Source organism: Balaenoptera acutorostrata, chromosome 19, assembly GCF_949987535.1.
Source record: "Balaenoptera acutorostrata chromosome 19, mBalAcu1.1, whole genome shotgun sequence".
Classification (NCBI taxonomy): Eukaryota; Metazoa; Chordata; class Mammalia; order Artiodactyla; family Balaenopteridae; genus Balaenoptera; species Balaenoptera acutorostrata.
In genome coordinates, this window is record NC_080082.1 from 10,746,407 (window position 1) to 10,762,806 (window position 16,400).

Genomic DNA, 16,400 nt, shown 5'->3' on the forward strand with positions numbered 1-16,400 from the left:
GTTCACAAAGACTAATCTACGTGCTAGCTTAGAGTTTATCAGTTGCTATTTATATTAGCAATCTCACAGGGCTGTTATAAGGGTCAAAGTTAAATAGCTGTAAAAATCTAACACCTACCAATTTTAATGTCGGATGCTACCTTTTCACACACTGTTTCCTCTCTTTGCACCTTTTAAGTGGTTCACTTGTCTTTCCATTACATTGCATTCATTTGGTAGTTACTGTCTTTGGCTTTTGTTCTCCATGTTTTTGCCCTCAATTTCCTCCTCCCTCCAGAAGGCCCCTGATTTTTGCTTCTCTTAGTGCCTTTCCCTGATCATTTGAGCATAGAAATGCCATCTTGTGTCAGGCCCGTGGCTTGCCAGGTGAGTATTCTGGCACCCAGGGATAATCCGGGTGAATTATGAAGGTGTTTTGCAGTGTAACTCTGAAAGTTCAGGATGAATTCCAAATGCTGTCCATTCCCAGCTAAGGTCTTGTCTGGCCAAGTCTTCAGGGATGGCTCCACAGACATCTGCTGCTGGATCCCAGGAGTAGAGTATCTTCCTCTGTTGAGACTCCCTGGAAACCTGAAACTCCTGCTGGCGTGATGGGGGGTGGGGCGGGGGCGTGTTGTACCCACTGGCCCAAGGCTTCATGCTACCCAGTAAATTAGGATGCTGAGATGAATCTGGCATCTGAAAAACAGTAGACCCACTTTCAGATTCTACCCCTGACCCTTACCCAAATTATGTCAGCGAGGAATTACTTTTTTGTGCATTTGACATTCTTACTTTCATTTTCCAGATTAGACAACCATGCTACAGAGTACTTTAATGCTTCTGCTCTATAAATGTTCATGTTACCGAGTCTAAGCTTGCTCTGCTCGCTGCATGACAGGCCAATAAATTGGGAGACAAGGTGTTGAGGCAAGGAATAGAGACTTTATTCGGAACGCTGGGCATCTGAGACGATGGCAGACTAATGTCCTAGAGTACCATCTTATCGGGGTCTGGATGCCAGTTTCTTTTATAGAACAGAGAGGGGGAGGAGGTGAGGAAGTAAAAAGGCCATAAGTCTTGCAAAATATCTCCTGGTTTTGGCCATCCTAGGGGAGGGGATGTGTTAATTTCTTCTTTTCTTCGGCCATTCACAGGTGGGCAGGGGCAGGGTGTTTCCCTGTGGGCTGAACAAAGGCACTTTAGTTTAACATTCAGGCAGGGGGCAGGGTTCCCCAAGGGAGGCCATTATGTATGCCAATAGCTATAGACAGAACAAAAGCAATGGAAAGCGAAGGTCAAAGTAAAAGAAACAGATCCAACATGGAGTCAGATTTTGTTCTTCCCTGTTACATTCACGGTGTTTGGCCCACCACCAAGTAAGCAATTAATTAGTGGGAGTAACTTCTATTATTTTCATTGTCCTCACTACTATTTCTTTTTCAACCAAACTGGAGTCTCTGTCTACCACAGTGGAACTTTCTGAGATATATGTTTGCTTTGTGCTTCAGTTTTCCTACATTCTACATTATTCTACATTATTAACTAAACCTATGATATCCTTCATACATAAAATTAAAATTTTAATTGGAGCTCTTGGGAAAAAAATATGGCCTCGTGGATGTAACATTTTGTGGGTGCAATCCACAAAACGTTTTAGGTTTGTGAGTGAGAGTACTCATGAAATTCAAAGTAGAATGAAAGGTATTTATGAAATATGTATTCATTGGGCACTTAGCTTTTGCATGGTATGCGAAACGACACTTAGACTCCAAACTCATGCCCTTTGAGTATGCTGCTGTGTGTCTTCAAATGGATGAGGAGGAAGAATGAAGGGAGAACCTGACACACTTGCCTCATCATCCTGGCTCTGTCTCACTAGCTCAGTAACCTTGGCCAGTGACCTTACCTATCAGTGAACCCCAGTTTCCTTCTCTGTTTAAGGGGATTAGAATAACCCCCTCGGAGTGCTGTTGGAGGATTAAATGAGGAACCCTACAGAACATTCCCTGGCAAAACGTTTGGCCCAGTGTAACTCACAGAATATGAGTCCCCACCTCTCTTCCCCATTCTGGGGGCAATGGTGTCGGATTCCCTGCCGCTGCTACTGTTACAGCTTAGCTGTCCTACAGCAAGAGAGCTTCCAAAGTTTTGCTAAGTGTGTTATGTTACACTCCTCTGATGGATTATGTCCCAACCGTTAACAACGGTGGTGCAGGGAATTTTAATACCTGCAACATATTCCATATATAATACTAGTGAAACAAAGCCATTCACAGAAGTATATTGAATGCAATTCTCAACTATGTAAAACAGTGCTTCCAGAAGGAAGGTACCGTGATATCTGTGGTCATCTTTGAAGGGTGGGTGATGAATTACGCTTATTCTCTCATCATACTTTATTTTTCTGAGGTTTTCAAAAAGAGCTTGTATTGGTTTTGTCATCATTAAAAAACAAATACTTATTACTGTTTTTAACTTAAGCCAGATCTGCAGACTTTCCATGCTGAGTCTGCTTGTCAGCTCTATGGTGTACGGGGCAATTTATCTGCTTTTTTTTCTTGGCGGGGGGGGGGGGGAGGGGGGTTTGTTTTTGTCTGCAGTCTCTTTCTGTGCTTTTAAACCAGAGAACTGTTTCCTAATGAGAGCAATGTGTTCAAAGCTGCATGTCTGCGAGAGATCTTTCATTTACTGTACACTTAACTCATTGGGCAAAGCGATATTTAGGCAATTCTGAAGAAGGTTTTTTTTTTTTTTTTTTTTTTTTTTAGGCATGGGGGAGCATGGGGTGGGGTGTTTAGTTGTAATGATTTTCCTCTGTGTCATTTAGCAGTTTTCCAGGGCTTTTCATTATGGCAGCGCTGGGCCATTTGAGGTACCTGCTTTCCAATCAGCCCTGGCTGCCTTCCAGGCAGCCTTGGCGGAAACTCACTAGGCACAGGGTTTAATTGGGGCCACCCACCGTGGAAACGCTTCCCCCCTTTGTCCGGAGAGATGGAAGCTCTTAATGTAATGCACATAAAAACGTCCAGTACTGCAGAGCAGGCACCAGGGCTCTGATGTCCCAAGGCTGTTATTATGTCCCAGTTCAATGTCAGGTTTTCAGAGAGACTCCATCCAATTGCGGGGGATGCTTGAACTCTCAGAAAGAGAGCAATAGAAAATATTGGGTTGCAGTCTGGACACAACCCCTGATGTTTGGAACCTCTCTAAATAGATCCCAGACTGCTGTAAAAATTTGAAATCACCCCCCTCCCATCCCTTTTGCAATGATCCCTCTGGCACCTTGGATTCCTTCTATTAATTCCTTGCAGAAGCCAGTTGAGTTCCAATCCTTGGTTTTAAGTGATCAGCCTCTTGAAATAGTGCCTGGTAGCCTTGTGGAAACGCCAGCCTCAGGCATGGTGGGGGCCAAGTCACTACGCAGCTTCTGGAAACAGGCTGCCTGCGTAACGGGGTGCAGGCCCCATACAGCACTCCTGGTGGGCAGGTGATTGTGTAGTTGGGTAGACGGGGTGTCTAGCAGCCCAGATCAGGGGGGTGGTTCAGGTGAGGCGGGTTAATCAAGGGAAAGAGAACTTCTTTTGTGCTTAAAATTGGAAATGTTTAATTTGGATGTGACTGTGGCCTCTGCCAGCCTCCTATTGGCTGTGCTTCCCAGGATAACACAGTTGGCATTGTAGAAATAAAGCGTGGACCTGCTTTGCCCACCCCCAACCATAGCAGGGAGAGGGATGGAGAGAGACAGGGCGAGCGAGAGAATGAATGCTAATGAGACTGCCGCTTATCAAGTGCTTCATCTAGCCCCTCACCTGATGATCATGATGATCTCTATTGCTCCTCCCTCCGTCCCTGGGAGACAGTACTGTGTTTATCGTCATCTTGTAGATGGGGAGACTGAGGCTTATAGAGGGCACGAGATTATCCAAGTTTACCCAGTGGTGTCACCATCCTACCTGTTTGACTCTACAGCAGCCCTTCTGAAACGTTCATGTGTGTACCACCACCTGGGGGCCTTGGTCTCATGCAGGTTCTTGATTAGTGCAGGACGTGATTCAGGTCCGAGGCTGGAGCTGAGGTGCTGCAGGTGATGGGAAGCCTGCTGGTCTGGGGACTGTACTCTGAATACGGAGGAAACAGACAACGGTTGGGTCTTGACTAGCTGCATTTTACATTCACCTGGAGCCAGGGGGCTTTAAAAATACTCCTGATGGGCATTCAGACCCCCTAATTCAGGATCTCTGGGGTTGGGATTTGGCCAGTGTGCACCTAGGTTGAGGCCATCTGCAGAGTTGGGGAGGGAGTCCTATGGCTAAAATGATCAGGGTGAGCCTCAAGGCCCTTAGGTTTACTTGAACAGCAACGAGAATGAACGGTTTGTTTAGGAAGGGAAGGGGAAAAAAGAAAGACCACTGGGTACTGGAGGGCGAGGGACGGGATACAAAATGAGGCCAAGCTGGGGAATAAGGGAGGGAAAGAAACCAATAAAAACAGCTGGAGCTGGTTCACAGGCAGGTGTGGAGCCAGTTGGGTGGTGGATTCTATTCCTCACAGGAGGTGGGAGTAATGAGGTTCCCTGGTTGGGACTGGCCAAGGAGGGCTGTCTCAGCAGCCTGGATTGTTTTCCTTCCGGGCAATGAGGTTTCCATTCAACATAGTATCACCGCGAGTGAGCCCTGTTCCTGGTACTGGAAACAAAGATGTCGATGGCACCGTCTCTGCTCCAAGCAGGCCGTGACAGTTGGGGTGGGGTCTGGCCTCCACTGTGCTTGTCTCACTGACCCATCAGAGGCTGAGGGAATGGTAGGTTGTAGGAACACAGGGAGGTGGACTTAACCCAGCCAATCTCAGCCCAACCCAGCCACGGTGATCAGGGGAGTCTGCCCTAGATGAGATGCCCCTTGTCTTCAACCTCAGGGGTGACAGGCGCTGAGGGCCTGAATTAAAGCAGTCACGGTGAGGATGAGGGACTGATCCTGAGGCTTCCTGAGGTTTGATGACCAATACCTCCCCCTCTGCATCTGAAAAATACAACAAGCTAGTGAATTTAACAACAACAAAACCAAACCATGGGGGGAAAGCGGTGGGGCGGGGTGGGATGAATTGGGGGATTGGGATTGACATATATACACTAATATGTATAAAATAGGTAACTAATAAGAACCTGCTGTATAAAAAATAAATAAAATTCAAAAATTCAAAAAAAAAACAAAACTAAAAAAAACACACACAAAAAACACACTCACAGATACAGAGAACAAACTAGTGACTTCCAGCGGGGGTGGGGCACTATAGGGTCGGGGAGTGGGATGTACAAACTATTGGGTGTACGACGGGCTGCAAGGATGTATTGTACAACACGGGGAAATAATTTGCCAGTATTTTGTAATAACTGTAAATGGAGTGTAACCTTTAAAACTGTATAAAAAATAATAAAAAAATAAAAGAAGTTGATCAGTGGAAAAAAATAAATCTCCCCCTCCCGGCTTTGCCTCCCAAATTCAGGGGAGATGCCCAAACTTCCCAGCTTGGGGCTCTGGGCAGCTGGAGGCAGACGGATAGTAGCTGATGGTTCACGCTTGGTGCCTTGTTGAGTTTAGGTGCCTCTGACGCAGCCAGTCAAATTGCCCTCTAAGTGGCTAGAAATATGTGTCTAGAGCTTGGAACAGAGATTTGAGCTGGAAAAAGAGATCTGGGAGACACCAGCACATCAGATGGGATGTGAATGTCCAGGAACGGAAGAGGTGATCTTATGAGAAAAGACAAGGGGAGGGAATGGAAGTCTGTGGGTGCCAACCTTTAAGGGACATAAAAAGGGCGGGAAGTTTTTTGATAAGTAAAAATTAAACAAGAAAGGAAAAAACAGGACAAGGTAATGACCTGGAATCTGAGCAGGTGAGAGGTGTTTGAAAAGGAAGCAGTGACCGTGAATTTCAAATGCTACAACAATTTAAAGACGATACACTGCCAAGGGCTCAGTTTCTCTCTCTCTCGAACATTTTTAATGGTTCTCTCTGAGTGAAAGGAGCAGGGTCTACACATTTTGATCTCTCTGTATTTTTTAATTTATTTTTTTTTGAAGTATAGTTGATTTTATTTCTCTGTATTTTAAAATAGCTTTTCTCATCTCATGATTATGAAATTACCCTTTGGAGTCTGGCCTTGGTGGGGACAGTTTCAGGAGACTGAGGGCAGAAGAAGTGAAGGGTAAATGACCAATGCATTTACCTTCACCTACACGGTCCAGCCTTTTGAAAGAGCACTCCGAGAGAATGGGAACACATGGGAAGGATGCTGAGTGCATGGGGGGAAATGATGAAATTGGTCACTTAGAAATTGTAATGCAGTACTCAGCAGCGGGTGGGATGAATCTCTGCTCCCATTCACTTCCCGAAGCCAAGATAAGGAAAGGCTTAAGAAAAGATTGCAACCCAAGCTGGGCACTGTGGATGGCTGTGTCCTGCCTGGGCTTGAGTTGAAATGAAATCCAATAGGTCCTAGGCTTCTAAATCCTGCGCCCAAAGGAGTCATTAGCCCAGAGGGGCACTCTTGTCCTAATTTGCACAGCTTCCAAATTTTGGCTACTTTCCTTCGAATGCTGGCTCATTTTTTTTCATTTAATTTTTATTTTATATTGGGGTACAGTTGATGTACAATGTTGTGTTAGTTTCAGGTGTACAGCAAAGTGATTCAGTTATACATACACAGAGAAAGATAAATATCGTATGATATCATATCATACTATATGTGGAATCTAAAAAGATGATACAAATGAACTTGTTTACAAACCAGAGACAGGCTCACAGACTTCGAAAACAAACTTACGGGTGCACCATTTTTGAATGCACACCCAGGCGCTGTGTCTAGGAGCTGCAGCCCTTAAATCTAGTGGAAGATATCAGAATCCAGCCTGGAGTTTAGTTGAAAGAATATTCAGATGACATCCGTCTCTAAGCAACAGTTCACAGCCGAAGGAAGTAGAGTGGCTACAGGAATAAGGTTCAAAGAAGTTCCCAGAAAGGGGAGAAGAGCTATCATTTAACAAGCACCAGTGGTTTGGGGTTCTGCATCAGACATTTTCTGTTTTATTCAACTCTCATGAAAAAAAAGATGTGAAATAAGGATCGTTCACCCTGTGTGACAGATGAACACGTAAAGACTGCGTTCAAGGTCACATAGCAAAAATACAAGGCCTACTTTGAAACCCAATACAAACCAACTTAAAAGGCAAAGGAATTGGAAAGAGGTTTCTTGGCTTAAATGGCAGTGATTTCAAGGATTAAAGGAGCAGGTACAAGAATCATGGTCTCAAACTGGAGCGTGCGTATGTTCCTCTTTCCTTCCTCCTCGATGGATTTCATTTTTGCAGCTCAAGAGGATGGCTGCTGAAATATCCAGGCTTTAATCACATATCATGACAACCTCAGCTGAAACATAGGTTTATTCTCCCAAATTGTGTAGATCAGCACCAGTAAATGATTCTCACAAGTCACACTTGAGTCCAGATCACCACCACGCGCCCCCCCGCCCCCACAACCCTGCTTTGGCCAAACATTTTTTGCCCAAAAGAGAGTGTTATTATGTTTGGGCAGGTCTAAATCATGGATTAAACCAGAAGAATGGAGATGGAAATGTTTAGAACGCAAATCACTCTCTCCAAAAATTCAAAGATCTAATCAAATAACAAATTCTTCCTGCTCATAACTGTATCAAGGAGCCAATCCCAAAGCCCGTCCTTTATTCTTTCTATTATACTTTGCTTTCTCCATGAATAAAAAAAAGAGTCAAAGGCATCTCAGAAGCTTTAAACCCTATTGGCTAGGAAGCAGTGCTGGCATTCACATGGAGGTGTAAGTACAGTGGGCCACAATTATGGGTTTGTAATATATTTAGTTACATCAGAAACACCCAGGTGTTGGTTCAAAGACAGATGTCTGGGCCTCATCCCAGACCCACTTAATTGGAATATTCATAGGGATGCCCAGAAATGTCAGTTCTAACAACTGCCCAGGTGATTTTGATTAGCAGTAGTTGTTCCCAATCTTGGCTTTCCCGGGCTTCGGGCAGATGGGCTGGTGTTAAAGATGTGAGTTTGGGAGTCATCAGGGCAGATGTCTAAGCCTGCGCGTGATGAGATCTGGTGGTTGAGAAGGAGAGAATACTTCATGTAGACAAGAGTCATTTCCCTTTCTCGGGCAGCCTGAGATTTTCCAGAGCTTTGGCAAAGTATATGCTCCATTCTTTGCTGCACAGGGAGTGCAGAACTTGGCCTTGAGTTCGTCTGTGGGAATAGGGAGGCTAGTTGTAATGCTGCCTCTCCAGTCTGGAACAGACAAGCTACTTTTAATTGTAGGGCTTGGGAAAAGACTGAAAATAGAGCCGGGAAGCAGCACATGTAGACAGAGCAAGGGAAGCTGAGATGAATAGAGAAGGTCTCAACATAGAGACAGTCAGACAAGCGCAGGTTGCAAAGAGAAGAAATTGATGCCAGTGTCCCAGGAAAGTGGCATGAAAGACTAAATATAATTTGAGCTGAGAGAACAGTTGGTAGTTCCTAAATTGTGTTTGCGGATGATCTCCTGTCACTAAGGAAAACCAGTCTATGCATGTCATTTGCTTGAATTTCACTCTTTATTTTGCATGGTGAAGGAAGCACTTTATCTTTCTGGATGGTTATCTCTAAAGAAGATGCTGCTCTGTCTTCCTCCCTCTCCCCCTCCCCACTGTTTTTGAGGCTGCTGTTGTAACTGCACCTTGTTTTCTGAGACATTGGCCAGAAGGCAGCCCTTGCCTCTCAGGGCTCAAGGATGGAAATCCATTTCGGTCTCTATATTTTTCTTTTTGGCTACTGTGTTGAAATAAGTCCTGTTTACTGTTTCTAGGTTACCCTGTTCTAGGTTCGGATACTTAGCTTTGGACATCTTTCTCTTTGGACATGAAAATGCTTTCTACAGGAAACCATCAGGAACCTGTTAAATAGAACCTGACGGACCATTCAGTGCAGCTTTAAAATGCCAGAGGAGGGCCGCCATCCCTCTGTGAAAGTCAGCTGTGATGGGAGAGGGGCTAAATGTTTCTTTCTTTCTGTGGAAGAGACCCTTGCATCCTCATGGAGCAGAGATCAAGGAAAAAGTGAATCAATAACAGGGATCACTATTTATTTCTTGCTCTGACCAGAGGAGGTACGTGACTTAAAGCATATTATCTTGAAAAAGAGGTTAAACTTATGTCAGTGTAAAAAGATGAGAAACCAATACCTAGAACTGTACCACTGATTTTAAAGGATGGAAAAGAGTGAAACTGTGATCTCTCCATTTCCCCACCATTCCCTCCCTGTCTCCCTTCCTTCCTCTCTTTCTCTCTCTCTCTTTCCTTCCTTCCTTCCTTCCTACAAATAGTTACTGAATGTCTTCTCTGTGCCAGGCTCTGGGCTAAGTATGACAGAATACACCATGACAGGGATTATTTTTTTCTTTTCCCCATTTGTTCATGCAATGTTTGTGTCCCTCTCCCAAACTCATATATTGAAACCTAATCCGCAATGTGATGGCATTTAGAAGGGAGGGCTTCGGGTGGTGATTGGGTCATGAGGGCCGAGGCCTCACGAAAGGGATTAGTGCCTTTATAGGAGAGATCCCTCGCCCCTGCCACCTTGTGAGGACACAGCAAAAAGGCCATCTATGAACCAAGAAGCAGGATCTCACCAGACACCAACCGAATCTGCTGGTGCCTTGATCTTGAACTTCTCAGCCTCCAGAACTGTAAGAAATATATTTCTGTTGTTTCTAATCCACCTAGGCTGTGGTATTCTGTTATAGCATCTCAAATGGACTGAGACAGATTACTATGAACTTTAGATATTCTTTACAGTGTCTTAGATTTATAGTTTTTAAAATCAGCTCAGATTTAGATTTCCAAGTAATTTAGAAGCTGGTGCTCCTTTGCAATTCACAACTGAAAGGACCATGTGCTCCTGACTCTCTGTCACCATCTAGAGGCAATTTATACATATTGCAGGGCTAGTTCATGGAAAATCATCCCAGAAGGTGGGGCTTGCAGTGTTTGTGTATCAGCCCTACAGAATAAATTGGACCCAGTCATCTGCAAGTGAATGGAATGGGAAGTTTTGCTCACATAGGAGTATATGAGACGGGGGTCTTGATTTCTGTACCAAACCATGGAGGGCCGGGATCTCCTGGGCGCAAACGTTTCTGAGGGTATGGGAGAAGAGCTGTAAAATCAGTGGGGGATGGGACACTTAGATGAAGTTCAAGAGGAGGCCTCCAGTCCCTCAGCGGTGGGCACTCAACAAATACTTGTCCAATTGAATGAGAAGCTATGAGGCTCCAGATCAATGGAGAAAAATGCCACAGAGTAGGACTGGAGTCCACACTATTCATCCAGGTTCTCACTAGGGGTGATTTTGTTTCCCAGGGACATCTAGTAACATCACAACATTTTATCACAATTGTGAGGGTGCTACTGGCATGTAGTGCGTAGAGACCAGGGACGCTGCTCAACATCCTACAATGCACAGGACAGCTCCCACCCCAGAGAATTATCCAGCCCCCAAGGTCAACGGTGCAGAGGGTGAGAAGCACAGGTAAGAAGTGTTCTCTGAGACTCAAGCCCTGACCATGGTGAGGAACCTCTACTCCTGGTCGCAGAAGAGCACGACCAAAGGGGTGTGGATGACTTCATGCAAAGGTGTCTCACTGGAGAGATGCAGATCAGGGACATGGTTTCATTGGGCCAAGTGTGGGCACACCATGTACCCCTCCAGCTTCCTTTAGAAGCATAAAGCACTGAAGTTACCTGTGTCAGAATCACCCGCAGCTGCTTGCTACAAATGCATATTTGGGCCCAACACCAAATCTACTGAATCAGAATGTGCATGGCTGGTGGCCCAGGCATCTGTATTTTAAGCCAGCATCATGGGTGATTTTGATGCACATTCAAGTGTGACATAAGGTGGATAAGTAAAAGAAATTCCGGGTATCATCTGTTCTTATTTTTAAAGCCCACTTATAAAGGGCTCAGAAGAACATTCACTTAATCCTTGGGATATCCTTTTGCTATATTGTGTTTACTCCTGTTTTACAGATTATAAAATGGAGGCCACAAGCGCTTAAACAGATTACATTGTGAAACCCACGTGATTTGTTTAACCTGGGTTTTCTCACCGTGAGGCCTTTACAAACAGAAGCTGTGCCACCTTCTCTGCTTTTCTAGCCCCAGCTTTAGATCTTCACTGATGCATCCAGTGAAACAGACTCTGAACACACACACACACACACACACACACACACCCCTTAAATCTAAGTTTCTTACATGCTTCACCCACAGCCTACAAGGTCCTGTTGACCTGGCCATCTGCTATTTCTGTCTCTCCCTCTGGCCTGTAGGCCTTCCATCATGGCAGGTACGTTTCCTACTTCAAGACCTTCACTCACACTGTGCTCTGTCTCCTGACATGCAAGACCTCACTCCTTTCTTTCTTTATAAAACTGACCCACTCTCTTTGGTCCTCTTTGAAATGTCAGCTCCTAACAGACATCTTACAGTTGCACACCCACTCTTAGACCCCCTCCAATTAAATTGGATTCTGCTGTTATTCTTTCTAATTTAGGACCCCATTCTTTTCCTGTATAGTATTTGTGATCATTTTGGCTCCGGTATTGTCGAGTTATCCCTTGAGGGTCTTTTCCGTTAGCCTGTGAGGAGAATATATTTTGTTCATCACTGCAAACAGTGGGGATCAAAGGATCAAATAAATGTGTGTAAATGAGCAGGCACACAGCAGAGGGGGTGCGCATTCATGGTGGTGGCAGCGGTGTATGTCACGGCTCATTTCTGCGGGTTGCGGGGTCTGGGGCCAGGATTCAATCTTGAGGAGTTGGAAACGCGGTCACTTGAAGAGGTGAGGCCACCGCCGGCCAGCCTGGGTTTTCACACGCTGCAGCCGGTGGCAAGGCTCTTGCTTCCAGCCCTCCAGGCTGCCTGAGATTTGCGAGTTACCGGGATTACTCTTTGGGTAGCGAGGTACTCTTGAGCCCAGCCAAGCCCAGTTTCCTCCACCTTATCAAGGGGTTAATAAGGCCCACCTTTGCAAGGAGAGGGTCCGAGGTGAGCGAGATAAAGCAGAGGAGGGCAGCTGGCCCTTTGGAGGTACTGAGAACGCTAAATATCTGGGCTGTCTCGCCAGGAGACTTGTAAAACAGAAGTCTGCACCGGCAGCGAGACGAGTCGCGCCGCTCACCTGAGCTGCCCCCCTGCCCGGCTCATCGCTCCGTGCGCTTCAGTGACGTTTTCCCAGCCTGGCCCAGGGCGCTCTCCTCCCTCCCTCGGCGGTCGCTCCCTCCCTCCCCCTTCCTCTCCCCCAGCCTCCCCTCCCCGTGCGCCCCCTCCCTCGGAGCGGGAGCGGGGAATCCCACGCCCTTGCACCAGCCCGGGGGCTCGGACGGGCCCGGGAGCCGCTGGTCGCCAATCACCGTGCGGTGGAGAGGCGGGCGCTCGGCTCCGGCGCGCTGGGGGAGCCAGCTGGCTCTGCTGGCCCCGGGAGCCTCAGACGCTCACCCCGACACAGACAGACGCACGGACGGGAGGGCGGGCGCGAACAGAGTCCCCCGGCCGTCTGCGCTCGGAGGCGCGCGCCAGCCCTGGCCCGGGGATCCCCCGTCCCGCCTCCGGGAGCCGCAGGCGGCGCTGTGCAGACCGGCGCCGGCGGGAGGGAGGGCGCGCGGGCGGCCGGAGCCGGGGAGGCCCGGCGCGCCCGGCCCGCGATGTGAGCGGCGGCGGCTCCCACCTGGCGCCGCACCTGGAGCGCCGCGCTCCGGGGCGGCGGGGAGAATGTGCGCCGCCCGCAGCCGCCGCGCCCGCACCTGACCATGGAGTGCGCCCTCCTGCTCGCGTGCGCCCTCCCCGCCGCCCGCTCGGGCCTGCCGTGGGGGCCGGCGGGACGGGGGCGCGTGGCCAAGGCAGGTGCCCGGCGGGGAGGCGCCGATGGCGGGTGGCCGGGGACCCCAGCCCCGCCGCGCCCCTCACGCACGGTGTCACCTTTTCTCTTGCAGGCGCTCCAGCTCTGCTGCCTTTGCTGTGCGTCGGTCGCCGCAGCCTTAGCCAGTGACAGTCGAGGCGGCGGCGGCAGCGGATTAAACCACGGTTCGTATTCAACCCCCCCCGCCCCCCCCCCCCCACAGCAGGGCCTCTCCAGGCACTTTGTCCCTTCCTTCCCCCCAAAGAGAGAAAGGGCAGAAGAGGTCACCCCTCCCCCCACGTGGCAGGTGTGCGCGCGTCCTGGAAACGGTTCCTGTTTGGAGAGGGGGATGTGGCCCGGACTCCGAATTTATCTGAAGAATCAGTGCCTCAAGCTGCAAGTCACATAAATGAGAAAACAATACTTTCCCTCGTTCACAGACGGCTGGTTTAAAAAAAAAAAAAAAAAATCCGTGCTGCGGTGAGAAATTAGAAAGTGAGTGGACATTGACCAGGTAGCTGATATCAAAGGGTACCTTCCTCATCTCCTTCCTCTTCCGGGAAAGGACATGCCCCCTTCTTCCCCCATCTTTCCTCTCCCCCATCTTCCCTCCCCCCACTTCAATCCTGTCCCCTTTCTCCCTTTCCTTCCTTCTTTCTCCCTTTTCTCTTCCCTCGTATCATTGATTCCCAAAGATCACTTTTAGAGAGAGGAAAGCAGGTAGCCTCTGGCGGGGGTGGGGGTGGGGGTGGGGTGGGGGGGTTTGCTTTATCTCCTTTGAAGTTCCCTAGCTTCAAACTTCCAGAACGCTCTTTACTTCTGTCATTTATTAACTTCTCCCTGACACCTGGAAGGAAAATCCTTGTTTCCATTGTTCCCATCAGCTACTGGAGAACAGCTGATTCCTGATCCAAGGTTTCTATAGCAAGACCTTGATGGTCTAGCTGGGGTTCTATCATTTTTTAGGGTTATCTCCTCCTCTCAGGGGACCAGGGATCATACTGGGGAGAGGGGGGATGGCAGAGTCATGGAGAAAGGCTGTGCCGCCAGGGAGTGGGTGAGTGAGGGGACAGGGGAGAGCCAGGAATTTGCCCTTGAGAAATTCACCTTTTGTCCAACCAGAAAAGCTGGCTGCAGTCTCTAAAACAACCCCTCATTGTTTCATCAGGGCCAAATGGCTGGAGGTCCCCTCCATTCCAGCTACCACCTGTAAGGACCTCATCTTTAGGTAGCCCCTGAGCCGATTAATCAGATCACTCACTACAGGGGCTCTGACTGCCCCTCTTCCCATCAAGGACTGAATATTACCATCAGCCTGCTTGTTCATTCTCCCCTTGGAAACAAACTAGTAGCAGGTGTCTGGGTGGGGGGCTTTGCAGGCTGATTCTGCAGACCGCTGGCTGGATAAGGCTTCTGCGTGTTTTCCCAGCTAAGAGCAGGCAGAGTTTCAGATGGCTTTGGACAAGGAGGTAAGAATCAGCTTATGGAGACTGTCTAGAGCGCATGTCAGGGATGGTTTTCACAATTAGGTTTTAGTATGGGGGAGGGAGAAGGTGATTTGTCCCTAAGAAAAAGCTGTGTTTAATCAAAAGCCACATACCAGGAAAGCAGCATAGTAGCAATTTTTGAGAGAAGAGAAATCATGTATATCCTGCTCAATTTTTTTAAGGTTAAGAGAAAAACATTTTTTTAATTGCTTTTTAATATGCTTGTCAGATAGTATTTCTAGTTAAAGGAGTGAAAAAGAAAATGAGGAGGACAGCAAGAACATTGTAAGAATGAATTTCTCAAGCAATATGAGTCACAGATGGTTCATACACAGAACATATTTGAAAATTATTGTCATATTGGGATTTTTTTTTTCAAATGTAGGACCAATTAGAATATCACTCGTTGATCCCTGCTAGCTACAGGGCTTCTGTTCATTCCTTAGCTTTTTTCTTTCTTTTCTCTTCTTGTTTTTTTTTCTTTCTTTTCTTTTCTTTTTTTTTTTTTTTTTTGGTTGTTGACTATTTTGGGAAAAGGGAAATTCCTCTTGCTTTTCTTCCTCCAGTAACCAAGGACCCAAGTGACTCAAACATGCCTCTTAGTTATTCAGAATCTTTCTAAACACAGTCCAAATTAGTTTCCCATTCTGTGCCTAGAAAGTGGAAATACAGAACGTTTTTTAATGCGCAGAGGGCATATTCCAAATCATCTTGTGGGATGATACTTTTCAGTTTCAATGTCGTGTGATAGGAAACAGTTTGCTGGCCTCGTTTTTTTTTCAAGCAGCAAATTGTTTAACTTCTCTTCTCTGGGACAAGCAGTAATTAGCGCTGCTCTAGGGAGCAACGGTGAAGGTATTTTTAAACACGTCTTTCCAGGTGTCCCCTGAGCTGACACGCCCCCACCAACATGTCTGAGCAATTTTCAGCAACAGACTGTAGTGGGAAGTTCTGACAATTTCGAGGCATTTTTATGTATCCACTCTATTTTATGCTTACAATTAAATGGAATTGTCCCAGGGAAATCTCGTTTGTAAAACGCTGAGCGATACAAGTGCTGGAGTCTTATTATCACATATAATTAATATTGGAAACATAAAACTACAGTTACTTGTTAATTACCTGAGACTTCATCTCAAGTTACTCAGTGCTGTGAGTTACATTTGAAATTTAAACTCTGTCCCCCCCCCCCCACCCCAATGCTCCCAATGTAGTTTAAACACAAAGGTATCATCTTGGAAAAAAGTGTTCCTTTCTTGGCTTTGTGGTTTTTATAGTTATTAATACTGTCTCCCCCAAATCAATTTTTATGTATGGATGACTCTATGACTAATATATAAAAAGTCCATCTCTCTCTGCAGACCATGAGAGTTGTGGCATTTTCCAGAAACATTCTTGACATTCAACAAGATGGTGCTTGACTTTTAGTTTCTGTAGGGATTGCTGTGGCAGAGCTTATTGTCAAGATCACAGAATTCTCCTTGTCATGAGGTGCTCTGAATTATATGTAGTCTAGGTGCATGGCAATAGAACGAGTATCTTTCAGCTGTGCGTTGCTCTTCGCCAGCCCGTTGGAAAGGGACCCTCGGGCACTGTGGGCTCTGGGTGCTGACAGCGAAACCTTTCCCATTGCAGATTACGTCTTTGTCACGCCGGTAGAAGTGGACTCGGGCGGGTCATATGTTTCACACGACATTTTGCACAACGGCAGGAGAAAGCGGTCGGCGCAGAGTGCCAGCAGCTCCCTGCATTACCGATTTTCAGCATTTGGACAGGAACTGCACTTAGAGCTTAAGCCCTCGGCGATCTTGAGCAGTCACTTTATTGTCCAGGTACTTGGGAAAGATGGTGCTTCAGAGACTCGGGAACCCGTGGTGCCAAGATGTTTCTATCAGGGATTTATCAGAAACGACAGCTCGTCCTCCGTCGCTGTGTCTACATGTGCCGGCTTGGTAAGC

The 16,400-nt window shown here is 47.1% G+C and overlaps 1 long non-coding RNA gene across 1 annotated transcript; it reads right to left on the reverse strand.

Moving 5' to 3' along the window:
* Positions 1 to 904: 904 nt before the first annotated feature.
* Positions 905 to 13,118, reverse strand: LOC130705754 (uncharacterized). The gene is made up of 3 exons (XR_009006144.1): positions 13,036 to 13,118; positions 3,936 to 4,100; positions 905 to 1,166 (listed from the first exon to the last, which is right to left on the reverse strand). It is a non-coding gene; the product is annotated as an uncharacterized LOC130705754 (long non-coding RNA).
* Positions 13,119 to 16,400: the final 3,282 nt, after the last annotated feature.